Consider the following 16,321-nt stretch of genomic DNA (forward strand, 5'->3'; position numbering starts at 1 on the left):
ATTTTTGAAACTGTGTCTAGTGATTTAGATCGCTGGCCTTCGGTCTAAAATCTTTATTGAAACTGTGTCTAAAAATCTAGATCGCTGGCGTTGGGTCTAAAATCATTTTTGAAACTGTGTCTAGTGATTCAGATCGCTGGCCTTCGGTCTAAAATCTTTATTGAAACTGTGTCTAAAGATCTAGATCGCTGGCGTTGGGTCTAAAATTGTTATTGAAACTGTGTCTAGTGATTTAGATCGCTGGCCTTCGGTCTAAAATCTTTATTGAAACTGTGTCTAAAGATCTAGATCGCTGGCGTAGGGTCTAAAATCGTTATTGAAACTGTGTCTAGTGATTTAGATCGCTGGCCTTCGGTCTAAAATCTTTATTGAAACTGTGTCTAAAGATCTAGATCGCTGGCCCTCGGTCTCAAATTTTATGAAAACTATGTCTAAAGATTTAAATCACTGGCCTTCGGTCTAAAATCTTTATTGTAACTGTGCCTAAAGATTTAGATCGCTGGCTTTTCGTCTAATTTTTTTATTGAAACTCTGTTTGAAGATTTAGGTTACTGATATCCGGTTTAAGACTTTTCTCGACCCTTCACTAGCCTTGAATCTAAAATCTTTATTGAATCTGTGACCAAATATTTAGATCACTGTCCTTTGGTCTAAAATCTTTAGTGACACTTTATCTAAAAACTCAGATTGATGGCCTTGGGGATACATTCTTTAATGAAATTATGTTAAAAGATTGAGAACGCTGACATTCGGTCTAAATTCTTTATTCAGTCTATGTCTGAAGATTTAAATCGCTGGGCTTGGGTCAAAAATCTTTAGTAGAATGGTGCCTAAAGATTCAGATGCCTGGCCTTGGGTCTAAAATCTTTAGTAGAATGGTGCCTAAAGATTCAGATGCCTGGCCTTGGGTCTAAAATCTTTACAGATATTGTATCTAAAGATTTAGATCACTGGCCTTCAATCTAAAATTTTTAGTGACACTCTCTAAAGATTCAGATCGCTGGCCTTAGGTCTAAAATCCTTAGTGAAACTGTGTCTAAAGAATTACATCACTGACTTTCGTTCTTAAATCTCTTGAGAAATTGTGCCTAAAGATTTATGACTGGCCTTTGGTCTAAGATTGTTACTGAAGTGGTGTCTAGAGATTTCGATCACAAGCCTTCCATCTCAAATCTCTTGTGTAATTGTCTCTAAAGATTTAGATGACTGGCCTTTGATCTAATATCTCTAGTGAACCAGTATCTAAAGATTTACATCACTCGTCTTCCGTCTTGAAAGTCATGTGATATTTTGTCTAAAGATTTATATGACAGGCCTTTGGTTTAAAATTTCTTGTGACGCAGCTTCTAAAAATTAGAACACAGGTCTTCGTTCTAAAATCTCTTGTGAATCAGTGTCTAAATATCTAGACCACTAGCCTGACGTCTAAAATCTCTAAAGCAACTGATGCTTAAGATTTAGATCTTAGTCTCTAGTTTAGGGCCTAAAATCACTAGCAGACTATACCTAAATATATGAATCATTGGCCTCGGGTTTAAAATCTCTAGTGACACTGTGTTTAAAGATTTAGATTAGTGACCTGGCTTGAGGTCTAAAATCTGATGTGAATTTATATGTAACGGTTATATTGTCTTACATTTTTTAGATCACTGACCAGAAGAATAAAATTCCCAATGAGGTACCAACAGCAATACATACCAGTGGCCTGATTTCTGATATCTATATTCAACTCTGTCTAAACATTTGTATTATTGTCCATGAGTCAAAAATCTCTGCTGGAAATGTGTCTAAAGATTTAGACCAATGACTCGCAGTCTAAAATCTCTACTGCGAATGTGTCAAAAATTTATTTCCCTGATCTTGGATCTAAAATATTTTAGGAAATTGTTTCTAAATATTTAGATCACTAGCCTGATCCAACATTTCCAATGTTACTGTGTCTAAAGATATAGATTACTGGCGCTTTTAAGTGAATGTATGTTTAAAAATTCACATCTAAAAGCCGATATCACTGGCCTGAGTTCAATATCTTTATTGGAACATTGTCTAAATGATTAAGATATTGTTCTGAGGTTTCAAATCCCCAGTGAAATTTATGTCTGCAGACTTAGATCACTGATCTGAGTATGTCACTGTGTCTAAATATTTATATTGATGGCCTGAAGACTAAAATCGCGGCGAAGTTATGTCGAAATTTAGATCGATCCCCTGAAACTATTATTTCAAGATGGATATTAAAATTATATCGCAAAAATTTTCATGTCAGTCCTCTGCTCTAAAAGCAACAAAAACAAAACAGCGTTATATATGTTTATGCACACACACACACACACACGCGCACACACACACGCACACGCACACGCACACGCACACGCACACGCACACGCGCACACACGCACACACACACACACACACACACATATAATATGTATATACATTTATATACACAATAATGCATATATATGTGTGTGTGTGTGTGTGTGTATATATATATATATACATATGTGCGTGTGCGTGTGTATATATATATATATACATATGAGTGTGTGTGTGTGTATCGTTAATTTTATTGTCACAAGGGATTTGAGGTCAGTGATTTAAATATTTATGCACTATCACACGAGGGATTTGAAACTTTAAAGCATTGATATATATATATATATATATATATATATATATATATATATATATATATATATATATATAAATATACGATTGACCGTTGACTGAACACTATTCAATTTTTTTTTCTCCGTGTTTTTCTCCCTGTCTCCGTATTCTTTCTGTTGAAGAGCGTAGCTCGAAACGTCAAAGACTTTCCGTATTCCCGAGCGTCATACTAATATATACTTTTGTTATTTACACCACCTGTCCTCGTCTGTTGTTATTATTTGTATATTCTCCCATATATGTATATATACGTGTATATCTTTAAACATAACCACAGTATCGATTTTAGACTTCCTGTTATTGATATAAAGCATTAAACCCAGTCTCGCCAGTCACGTTAGACTTCTGGTCAATGATCTAAGTATTTAGTCAATCTCGGTAGGTATTAACACAGTGTCACTGCAGATATGAGACATCAAGTTAAATGCTTGTTCAGTTGGCCGCACATAAGATTTTGCGTCGTTCCAATGATGTAAGCATTTAGACAGATTCCCACATGGATATTGAGAATTCTGGCCAGTTTTTTTTGTTTTTTTGTTTGTTTTTTAACTTATAGATATAGATTCTTAAACGTTCCTGAGGGATAAATATTGGTTTCAAAATGTTTGCACACATCTAGATCACAAACATTGTGTCCAAATTTCAGGGGACACTCCTGAAGTCGATTGTAGCGACTGCAGTGCTCAATTGGTACTTTTTTTTATCGACCTCGAGAAGATGACAAGCAAATTCAACCTCAGCGGAATTTGAACTCGAAGCGCTGGAGAGATCAAATTTTAAACAGACACTTACTAAGTTTATGACATCTCAATGCAGTGGACTATGCTCGGATTTAGTCTGAAATGCGATTTTACACTCCCTGTACATTGATTAAAATCTTTACACCCGGCGTTTTAAATCAGTGATGAATATAATTAGTCTCACTATTTAACTAAAGAACTGCGTGCATGCATGCATCAGCCTGCTGCCTCCTACCTCATAGCTATCCGTCGCATGCGCTGGTTCGGACATGTCCTCTGTCTCCCGTTAGTTCATCCTACTAGGGTGGTGATGGTGATGGTGGTGATAATGTCTGAGGGGAACATCCTGTGGTGAGCCGGTGTCTCTGTGTTGAGAGGTTTAAATGGATTCTTTGAATTAGCTTAGCCTAACGAAACGGTGTCTGAAAATGTTCCTAACTGACTCAGTAGAGATTTTGGATATTATGTCAGTAATGATATACTATCCAAAATCTCTACTGCTATTTTAGACTCCAAAAGAGCGAGAGAAATATTCTGTCACAGCCGAGCCAGAATTCGAAACTTAAGACCAGTGATCGATATATCTAAGCAGTTTCACAAGGGATTAGTCTAAACCTTTGACAATGATCTAAATCTTTATTTATTGTCTCATTAAGGATTTTCATCTAAACATAGTGGTCTCAATCCTTAGACATTATTTCGCTCGGATCTTCAGACCTAAGGCTAGTGACTTTAATCTTTAGAGATAGTCTAGCTTACATAGCTTTAAGACGACTGATCAGAAAGACCTCTGGGATTCGAGATCTTGACTTAGGGTTTAATTATTTGGGTTTAATTATTTGGGTCACAAGCCTCTCATTTAATTGCCTTACACACAGTTTCACTGGATATTTTAGACCTCAAGCCAGTGATAGAAATACCTCAGGTTACTGATCGTTCTATTTCAACGCAAATGAACCAGTTTTCTTACTTAGGTCACTGGCTTGAAGTATCAAATTCCTCTTTCGATTCTTCGTAAATATTTAGATCATTGTCTAAAGTACCAAATCCTTATCTCATCTAGATTTAAATCATTAGATTACTGGCCTAAGGTATTAAATTCCTAGTTCAACTGTGTTCCAGTCATTTGCTTGCTGGCCTGCAGCAGCAGTTTCCTACTTTGGCAGTGTAAAAACTATATCCCTAGTTCAAATGTATTTAAATCTTTAGAACATTGGTCTGATATATGAACTCTCAATTCGGGATGTGTTTAGAATCTGAGGTGTGTTTAAAATCTGTTATAACAAATCTCTAGTTCAAGTGTGTTTATGCCGGAAGATGACTGAACTGGGTTATCAAATCTCGGATTTATGTGTTTCAATAATTAAATCATTTATGTCTTAAATCCCTTGTTCAACTGTATTTAGATGTTTCGTTCACAGCTAGAGTTATTAAATCCTTAGAGCAAATGTGTGTGAATAGCTTGATTGCAGTCCTGAAGTATCGAATTTCTATTTCAAATGAGTTCAAATCCTGTTACTTCCAACCTTAGATATCGAATCCTTAATTTTTGTGTTTCAATAATTAGATCGCCGGTTTCAAGTACGAAATCCCTTCAGCAACGATGCAGATATTCTGAGATATTTGACTGAACTAAAACGATAAGTCTGGCGTAACAAAACTCCGGTTTGTCTGTGTTTAAATGCTCGGATCACTGGCTTGTAGAATCAAATCCGTACCCCAATATATTCAAATTTTTTTAGATCATTTGCCTGAAGTAACAAATACCTAGCTAGGCGATCTTTAAATCCTTAAATCATTGTCCTAAAGTGTAAAACTACCAGTTGAGTAGTGTTTACATCATCCATTCACGGGCCTGAATTATGTAAATTCGACTTCATTTGTATATTACTTTTTATAACATTGAGCTGAGGTATTAAATCCATATGATAACTCTGTCGAAATATTTAGCCCACTGGCCTAAATTATTAAATCCTTTTTTCAGCTGCATTTGAATACTTCAATCAAATCCGTCTTGTGCCTGTGGATCAATCCTTAGTTAAATGGCCTGGTAGCCTCAGACATCGGATCCATTTTTCAACTGCGAGTCTATCCTAAGATAAATGGCCAGATAGTCACAGGAAGCAAATCTCTAGTTTTCCAATGTTAAAATCCTCGGATCACTGAGCTGAGTTATCAAACCACTATTTTAACTACGTTGAAATAATTTGATCGCCGGCCTGGGATATCAAATCAATTTTTCGATCGCTGGTCTGATGTATGAAATTCCTATAAAGACAGTGCTTAAATCATTTGTTCACTGGTCTATGGTATAAAATCCTTCACATCAATCGTGCTTACATTCTTTAAACTTGAGATGTGATATCTCACACGACTGACCTTTGATTTGAGACACCGATAAATTAGGGATTTATACCCCACTTCGGTTATCTAAAAATATGAATACTCTCAAAATATAAATTTTATATCAAAGGCCTGTGATCCAAAGTTTTAAATGCAATTGAACTAGAAATTTGATACCTCTTTAAGCAGGATTAAAATCTAGATTTCGCATCTCTGACCAGTAATGTTATTTATATACAGATGAACTTGAGATTTCGCATTTCAGTCCACTTTATCTATGGATTATATCACAGTCGAATTAAGGTTTCCATACTGTTAAAGGAGATCTGAAGCGCTTGATAGATTTCGTTTCGAAGTTTTCTACCACAGTCCAGCAATCTTTAAACTCTGTTATCCTAGCGACTTGTTACCTGATCTAAGGATTTAAACACAGTGTTTGTTAGAATTTTAAGCTTCAAATCAGTGATATATAGATTTAAACTGGATTAAACTAAAGATTTGAAGCTTCAGGGCAATGATGTATAAATTTAAACTTCGTTAAACTAGAGATTTGAAACCTCAAAGCAATGCTCTATAAATTTAAACTCAGTTGAACTAGAGACTTGATACATGAGGTCAATTACTTTGTGGTGCATGTTTTGGTTCACAGCGTTCTGATTTCAAACCGCGTTGCAGTCAACTTTACCCTTTATCCTTTGTGTGTGATAAAAAGATATACAAATCGAAGGTGTATGATTGTCGGAGTTGTCAGAACATCGAGCAAAATATTTTACAGTCTTAGTGGTCTGAGTTATTGTGTTGTAGACTTAATTCATCGTCCATTTTTGCACCAATACCTCATTTACGGTTGCCTTTGGCGGAATTCACATTGCTACAAGCATTCGGGTCACGTCTACGATTTGAATATAATTTCCTCCTTCCTCTGATCAATCTACATATGGCAGAAAAAAATTGAATGCTCACTATCTTTCCTTCGTTGACTAAACGTGAAAAGACTAACGAGGGTTTTATAGATCAAACCAGTAATCCAAATGTTTAGACACAATTGCCCAAGAGATTTGAAACTTAAACGTTCATGATCAGAGGATTTAGACATTATTAAACAAGGGATTAAAACTTAATTTATATATACATAATTTATATATATAATTTTGATATATATTCACAAGAGGTTTGAAACCTAAAGTCAGTTTTGTAAATATTAATACACAGTCTCGAAGGAGGTTTTAAATTAAAAGCTTGAAATCTAAGAATATTTGCTGCAATCTCTTGGAATAACATGAGACTGAGAATCACTTCTAAATACTTCCACACAGTCTAAAAAGTTGAGACGTAATTAAATGATTTGGGATCGATTAATTTAGATGCAAAATTACCCCGCATGAGTAAGCAGGTATTTTGAAAACACTGCATAGTTACGGGCTACCCTTCGGCAAGCTACAGCATCCATTCAGCCGCCCTCTCGGAGAGACGACGAAGTCATAAGACTGCAGCATGGTGGGTTGTGAAGAGGTAGCGGAAGAGCTCAACTCAGCCAACAGTATTTCATTCGCTAATGCTGAGCAGAGGAATCCTAGAAAGTCAATAGTCAGGAACTCCAATCTCTATTAAGGGGTGGCATCCATGGTTGTGTAATCAGCTAATGAAAGATTCCACTATGACTCAAACTCCCAATTCATATCTATAAATGAATTAGATGGCGACATGGAGTCATGGGAATCCGCGAAAGCAGCGAAAAAGCAATTTAGATGCAGATTTACGTGGATTTTAAACATTACGAAAGAGATTCAAATCTCTAGAGAGAATGTGACTTTGGATAAAAGATTTAAGGCTAGTGATATAAAGGTTCAGTCACTAGGATTTAAGAGTGAAAACTAGCGATATGAGACTTAAGCCAGCAAGCTAAATGTTTAGATGCTTACCAAACAGGGAATTGGGTCATAATGCCACTGCTGTAAACCTTTATACACAATCTCACCAAGGCCAACGATCAAAATCTTTAGTCATTATCTCACTCGGGACTTGAGGCTTATGGTCATTGATAAAAATTTTTGATACTCTCACAGGAGAATTGAGACTTAAAACCAGGGATACAAATGTTCAGACATTATGCCTAAAATTTTTAGTGAAAATATATCTACAATTTACATCACTGTCCTTCAGTCTAAAATGTCTAGTAAAGTTTGTTTACGATTTTTATCACTCATCTTTGGTCTAAAATCTTTAGTGAATGTTATCTAAAGCTTCAGATCGCTGGCCTTTGGGCTAAAATCGCTAGTGAAAATGTATTTAAAGTTTTAAATCAATTGTCTTAAGTCTAAAAATCTCTAGTGAAGATTTATCTAATGACTTAAGTCAGTATCTTGAGTCTAAAATGTCTAGGGAAGATTGTATGACGATTTAGATCACGGATCTAAAATCTTTAGTGAAGATGTATCTAAAGACTTATATCACTGGCCTTTGATCTAAAATCTCAAGTAAAGATTGTCTGTCAATTTTGAATACTCTCCTCGAGTCTCAAATTTGTAATGGAAATCTCTCTAAAGATTCATATTACTGGCCTTGGGTCTCAAATCTCTAGCGAAGATTGTCTGACAATATTGATTACTGGCCTTTGGTCAGAAATATCTAGCGAAGACGTATCTAAAGATTTAGAACACTAACCTTTGCTACAAAATGTCTAGTGAAGATTGTCTAATGATTTAGATCACTGACTGGCTGTTACTCAAGATTAAGACCAATGGCCTTCAGACTAAAATATTTAGTGAAGCTGTACCTAATTATGTAGATCACTGGCCTCCATTCTCAAAACTCTGGTGAACCTATGAGTAAAGAATTCGATCACTCACCTTGTCTGAAGTCTCCAATGAAGCAGTCACTAAGGATATATATCACCGGCTTTGGGTCTAAAATTTCTAGTGAATATAGATCTAAAGATTTAGATTACTGGCCTTATGTCTAAAATCTCTAATGAAGCTGTCATTAAAGACACAGATCAAGTCTTTGGGTTTAAAATCTGTAGTGAGAATGTGCATAAAGATTTACACTACTGACCTTGGGTCAAAACTTTTATGTGAAGTTATGTCTACAGATTTAGATCAATGAATGAGCTTGCATTAATCTTTTGTGAAGCAATGTCTAAAAATTTTGATCATTTGCCATGAGCCTAAAACCTTTTGTGATGTACTTTCTAAAGATTTAGATCACTAGACCTGGAACTAAAGCCTTTTGTGAAGGCTGTGTCTTAAAATTTAGATCACTGGCCTTGGGGCTAAAGTGCCTATAGAAGATGATCAAAAACATTTAGCTCACTGGTGCTGCTACTAATATCCCAAATTAAGCTGTCCCTAAGAATTTACATCACAGGCCTTGTGTATCAAATCTATGAAGATGTCTAACCATTTGGATTACTGACCATAGGTATGAAATCTTTTATGAAGCAGCGTCTACAGATATAAATCAATGGCCTTGTGCCTGAAATGTCCAATAAAGATGGTCAAAAAGATTTACATCACATTTGTTGGGTCTAAAATTTTTATGAAACTGTTTCTAAAGATTTAGATCACTGAACTGGGTTATCAAATCTCAGATTTATGTGTTTCATTAATTAAATCACTTATGTCTTAAATCCCTTGTTCAACTGTACTTAGATGTTTCGTTCACAGCTAGAGTTATTAAATCCCTAGTGCAAATGTGTATGAATAGATTTAAATCATGGCCCTTCGATCTGAAATCTTTTGTGAAGCTATGTCTGAAGATTTGGACTACATACCTTAGGTCTAAAATTTTTTGTAAAGTTGTGTCTAGATATTTAGATCTCCAGCTTTTATTTTAAAATCTCTACTAAAGCTGTATTTAATGATTTAAATCACTAGTCTTGGATTTAACATCTTTAGTAAAGCATCATCAAAAGTGTTAGATTCCTGGACTTTGGCTTAAGTTGTGTCCAGACCTTGCGTTAACTTCATATGACAAGCAACAAGACTAATATCTTTAGTGAAACTTGTGCTCAAGATTAAAATTAATGGGACAAAACCCCCTGAAGAAACTGTATCTAAAGATGTATTTTGATGCTTTTGTGGATAAAGATTTTAGAGAAACTGTAGAATAAATTTAAACCAATGTCATTTGGTCTATAATCTCTAGTGAAATTGTGACTGAAAATTTGGATCACTGGATTTTGGTCTAAAATCTATTGTGAAGCTGTGTGTGAAGATTCATGTCACTGGCCTTCAGTCTAAAATATTTAGTGAAGCTATGCCTAATGATTTAGAACACTGGCCTCCAGTCTAAAACTTCTGGTGAAACTATCTCTAAAGAATTAGTTACTGTCAAAAGATATAAATCATTGGCATTTCACGTTGAAACTCGAATATTATAATTTGTAAAGATTTATACATTTAGCCCTAGGTAGAAAAACAGTTGTAAGCCAATGTCTTAGCAGTTTTGACCAGAAGTCAAAAATGTCAGTTCACAGACCCTAGGACTAAAATCTTCTGTGGCATTTGACTTGAAGATAAAGATTTGTGGAAGTGCTGCTAAAATCTCTGAAAAGAATCTGTCTAGACATTAAATTTACTATTGTTGTGATTAAAATTTCCAGCGAAACAGTCCCTAAAATCACTGGCATTCTCACTAATATCTCCAATAAAAGTGTGTCTAAAGATTTATATCGCTGGCCTTGGGTCTAATATCTCTGTGTTTACACATTTAGATCACTACACTTCAGACTAAAATTTCTGATAAATCTACCTTTAAACTAGCTTTGAAACAAAAATCTTTTGTGAAACTCTGTCTACACATTTAGATGGCTGTCTTGGGATTTCAGTACTTTGGGAAGTTGTGACTCGATATTAAGATCAGTAGTCAAAAATTCTTTTGAAGCTGTGTCTAACGTCCTTGGTTTCAGTCTAAAATTTCTATTGTATGGTCAGTCTAAAAATTTTACATCACTGGCCTTGGGTCTAAAATTTTTAGTAAAGATCTGTCTAAAGACCTAAATCACAAGCATGGGGTCTTGAAACTCTTGTGATGTTATTTATAAACAGCTGGACTATTAACCCTGTTGGAGAAGCACAAATGAGCCTGTGATTCAAAATTTCTGACATGTCAAAAGATTTGGTTTGCTGCTCTTGTGTTTAGAAATTTTAGAGAAACTGTAGCAAAAAATTAAGACCTATAAAATCTCTAGTGAAGGTATGTCTAGAAATTTAGATCCTTGGCCATGGGTCTAAAGTTTCCATTGAAACTGACTTGACAGATTTCAGTCACTGGCATTGTGTTTGAAATCTATTGTAAATCTGTCCCTAAAGTTTTAAATCTCACTAGCCCTGAGGTAAAAATCGTTCATGAAGCTCTGTAACAGATTTAGATGGCTGGCCTTAGGTCGACAATATTTGGTGAAGCAATATAAATAGACTCAGATCACTGGCCCTCTGTCTAAAGTTTCGAGTGAAGCATTGCCTAAATATTTATGTCACCGGCCTTCACTCAAATATCTCTTTTGAAACTGTGTCTAAAATCTTACATCCCTTGGTTCTAAAATATTTATGAAATAGTGACTAAAATCTTAGTTCACTGTTTAAGGATTTAGATCACTGGCCTTGGGTATATTTTATTTTGCATAGCAGTTTCTCAATAATTACATCACTGGCAAGCTTGTGTCTAAATAATTGAGGTCACTGACTGAGGGACTCAATTTTGAAGTGAAAATGCGTCTAAATTTTGAAATCTCAATCCTCGGATCAGATCAGAAATTTTTAGTGTCCTTGTGGCTAAAATCTTTCGTGAATTATCTTTAAATATTTACATCACTGTCCTGAGTCTAAAGCTCTGTCAAAATATTTAAATTGCTGGCCTTTGGTCTAAAATCTTTTGTGAAACTATGTCTATAGACTTCAATCACTGGCTTTGGGTCTAAAATGTTTTCTGAACCTGTATCTGAAGATTTATATGACTGGCCTTGGGTCGAAAATCTTTTACGAAGCTGTCAATAGATTGAGATCACTGACATTGTAGCTAAAATCTTTTGTGAAGCGATGACAAAACATTTAGATAACTGGACCTTGCTCTAAAATCTCTAGTGAAGCCCTAATAAAGATTTAGATCCCTGGCCTCCAGTTAAAGTCTTTTGTGAAGCTATGTCTGAAGATTTCACTAGCTGTTTGAAATCTCTAATGAAGTTTTCTCTAAAGATTTCGATCACTGGTCTTGGGTCTAAAATCTTTTTCAAAATTATATCTACAGATCTAAATCACAAGCTTTAAGTTTAAAATCATTTATGATGCTGTGTATATAGAATTCAATCACAGGCCATGGGTCTAAAATTTCTAGTGAAGTACTGTCTATACGTTTACATCACTGTTCTTGGCACTAAAAAGTTTTGTGAATGTGTGTCTAAAGGTGCTGTGTTTCAATACTTATATGACAAGTCTTGGCTCTAAAATCTCTAGTTAAAATGTATCTAAAGATTTAGATCACTGGCTTTGAGTCAAAAATCTCTAGAGAAGATGGGTCTAGAAATTTAGATCCTTAACCTTGGGTCTTAAATCTTTAGTGAAGTTATCTTTGGAGAATAGATTGCTGACCTTTAGTATATAATGTTTTTTGATGTTGAGTCAATAGAGTTACATCACAGCCCTTGTGTTTAAATTCTTTATTGAAGCTGTTTCTAAGGATTAAGTTCACTGGCCTTGGGTCTAAAATCTTTGTGAAATTACCTTTAGATATTTTGATAACTAGCCTTGCTTCTAAAATCTCTGTTGAAACTGTGTCTATAGAATAAAACTGCTGGCCTTGCATCTAAAATCTTACATGTAGGTGTGTCTACAGATTTAGGTCACTGACCTTAGGTCTAAAATGGCCCTGTGTAAAGAATCTCAAGTAAATCAGTATCTGAAGATTCAAATCACTGGACTTTGGTCTAAAATCTCTAGTGAAGCAGTATGTAAAAGATTTATATCCTGGGCCTTGGGTCTTAAGTCTCAATTAAAATGTGTCTAAAAAATTTGACCACTGACATTAGGTTTGAAATCTCTAGTAAAATGCTTCTGAAGATTTACATCACTGGCCTTAGAACTAAAATCATTAGCAAATCAGTGTCTAAAGACTTAAATCACAGGCCTTGGGTCTAAAATCTCTAGTGAAGCAGTGTCTAAATATATATCTTACTGGAGTTGTGTCAGAAATTTATAGTGAAACTGTTTAAAAATACAGGCCACTGGCTTTGGGTATAGAATCTCTTGTGAAACAATGTCTAAAGATCTATAACACTGGCTTTAAATCTAACATCTTTGATAAAGATATATCTCGAAGATATATCTCGAAGATATACATTACTAACCTTAGGTCAAAAATCTCTTGTGTAGCATTATCTAAACATCTAGATCACTGAACATGTGTATAAAATTTCTAGCAAGATAGTGTGCAAAAATTTAAGTCACCAGGTTTGTGTCTAAACTCTTTAGTGAAGCAGTGTCTAAAGATATAGATTACTGGCCTTGGGTTGGAAATCTCTAAAGAAAATGTGTCTAAACATATAGATCATTCGCCTTAGTACCAAAATCTCTTGGGAAGATGTACCTTAAGATTTATATTACTCACATTGAGTCTAAAATGTCTGGTGAAGCAGTGACTAAAGATTTAGATCACTGACCTTGTGTCTATAACTTCTAGGGAAAATGTGTTTTTGAAATTGGCATTCAGTCTAAAATGTTTAGTGAAGCAGTGTTACCAAATTTAAATCATTGGCCTCATGGCTAAAATCCCTTTAGAAAATGTGTCTAATGATATAAATCACCAGCCTTGGGTCTATAATCTCTAGTCAAAATGTATCTAAAAATTTTAATCTTTGGCCTTGGGTCTCAAAGCTCTAATGAACTGCATCTAAAGATTAATATCATTGGCCTTCAGTCTAGAATCACTGGCAAAGCAGTGTCTAAAGATTTATATCATGGGTTGGGGTTTAGATCTCTAGTACAGATGCACCTGAATATTTACATGACTGGTCTTGGGCCTAAAATCACAAGTAAAACACAATCAAAAGATTTAGAACACTGCTTTGGTTCAAAAATCATTAGTTAAACAGCTATAAGTATATCAGGATTGGGTCTAAAATCCTTAGAGGAGAAGCATCTAAAGATATAGATTACTGGGCTTGGGTCTAAAATCTTTAGTGTAGCAATGTCTAAAGATTGAGATTACTGGCCTTAGGTCTGAAATATCAAGTGTAGCTGTGCAAAAATTCAGATCACTAATCAGGTGTCTAAAATCTCTAATGAAGCAAGGTTTACAGATTTATATCACTGGCCTTGGGGCCAAACTCTCAAGTGAATTAGTGTCAATCCATTTTGAATTCTGGTCTTGGGTCTAAAATCTAGTCTCTTTACTCAAGATTTTAGATTAGTGGACTTTGGTCTAAAATCTTGAGTGAAGATGAATCTTAAGATTTAAATCACTGGTCTTGGGTCTAACATCTCTAATGAAGCAATGTCTAAAGATTTAGATCACTGGCCTTTGGTCTAAAATTTCTAGCAAAAATGTGTCTAAGAATTTTGATCACTGGCCTTGGGTCTACAATTTGTAGTGAAGTGCATCTAAAGATTTACATCACTGGCCTTGGGTCTAAAATCACTAGCAAAGCAGTGTCAAAAGATTTAGACCTCTAGTATTGGGTATAATGTCACTGGAGATGTAATTTTAGATGACTGTCCTTGAATATAAAATTTCGAGACAAGCAGTGTTTAAAGATTTTGATCACTGGCCTTGTGTCTAAATTATCTAGTGATTTCTATCACAGTCCTGGGTCTAACATCTCCAGAGAAAATGAGTCTAAAAATATAATGCACAATCAGTGATCTAAATCTTTAGAAATTTTGGACCAAAGTTATCTGAATTTTTAGATACATCTTCATTGAAGATTTTAGACCCAAGGCCAGCACTCTAAATCTTCAGACACATTTTCTCTAGAGATTTAAGTATCAAAACCGATCTTGTAAATCTTTAGATATATATTCACGAAACACTTTGGAGCCAAGGCCAGTGATCTAAACATTCAGACACTGTTTCACTAGAGATTTCAGAACCCATATAAGTGAACTATATCTTTAAACACATTTTTTCTAAAGATTTTACACCTTAGGTCAGTAATATGAATCTTTAGACACTGCTTCACTAAAGATTTTAGACATGAGGCCACTAATGTATAACTTTGGGTATGTCTTCACAAGAGATTTTAGACCTAAGGCCAGTGGTATAAAATTTTAGAGACATCTTCACCAGAGATCTTTATCTTTAGATATATTTCTCTAGACTCAAGGCCAGTGATATAAACCTTTAGACACTACTTCACTAAGGATTTTAGACACAAGGCTGGTGATTGAAATTTTTAGTCACTGCTTCACATGTGGTCTTAAACTCATGGCGACTGATGTAAATTTTAAGATACATCTTCTCTAGTGATTTTAGCCTCAAGGCCAGCAATGTAAACGTTTATACAAACTTCACAGGGGATTTGAGAACCAACGTCGGTGATTAAAATATCTAGAAACAAGGCCAGTGATCAAAATAATTAGACATTGCTTCACTACAGACTTTAGGCACAAGACTAGTGATCTAAATATTCATACTTTGCTTTACTAATAATTCTAGACACTAGTGATCAAAATCTTTACACACTGCCTCACTTGATACTTTAATTTACCAGACATTGCGGAGCTGAGATGCATAATCTTAATCTTTAGAAACAGCTTCAATAGAGATTTTAGACCCAAAGACATTTATAAAAATCTTTTGATACATGTGAACTAGACATTGTTAACTCAAAGCCAGTGATATAAATCTTAAAGCATTGCTTCATCAGAGATTTTCATTCCAAGGCCAGCGATGTTAATTTTTAGACACAGTTTCACTAACAAATTTAGACCCAGTTTCACTAAAGGTTTTAGATCCAAAGCCAGTGACCTATATTTTTAGATATATATTCACTAGACATTTTGGATCCAAGGCCAGTGAAAAACATCTTTAGATATTGTTTTACTAGAGATTTCAGCTCCCAGGCCAGTGATCTAAATCTTTAAACATTCCTTCAGTGGAGATTTTAGACTGAAGCCTAATGATATAAATAGTCAGTCCCAAGGTCTGCGATATAAATCTTTAGATATATTTGCACAAGAGATTCCAGACCCAAGGCCAGTGACCTGTATCTTTAGATACATTTTGTTTGTGGATTTCAGATGCAAGGACAGTGATTTGACAATTTATATCACTAGCCTTGGGTGTGATATCGCTCATGAAACAATTTCTAAGGATTTATATCACTGGCCTTCGGTCTAAAATCCTGAGAGATTTCAGTTTCTCTACCAGCGGTCTTGGATTTAAATCTCTCCTGAAGCAGTGCCTAAAGATTTATATCACAGGTTTTGGGCCCAAAATATCTGGTGAATATGCATCTAAAGATCAGACCACTGTCCTTGCATTTAAAATCACTAAACAAAATGTGTCTGAAGATATCGATCCTTAGCCTTGTGTATAAAATATGTTGTGAAGCAGTATCTCTAGATTTATATCAC

At 34.9% G+C, this 16,321-nt stretch overlaps 1 long non-coding RNA gene across 1 annotated transcript in view; it reads left to right on the plus strand.

Annotated features, from left to right (window-relative positions):
- Window positions 1–16,321, plus strand: part of LOC128250904 (uncharacterized) — a 202,036-nt gene that overhangs the window by 182,809 nt on the left and 2,906 nt on the right. The window lies entirely within an intron of this gene.

Source organism: Octopus bimaculoides, chromosome 26, assembly GCF_001194135.2.
Source record: "Octopus bimaculoides isolate UCB-OBI-ISO-001 chromosome 26, ASM119413v2, whole genome shotgun sequence".
In the NCBI taxonomy this organism is placed as follows: Eukaryota; Metazoa; Mollusca; class Cephalopoda; order Octopoda; family Octopodidae; genus Octopus; species Octopus bimaculoides.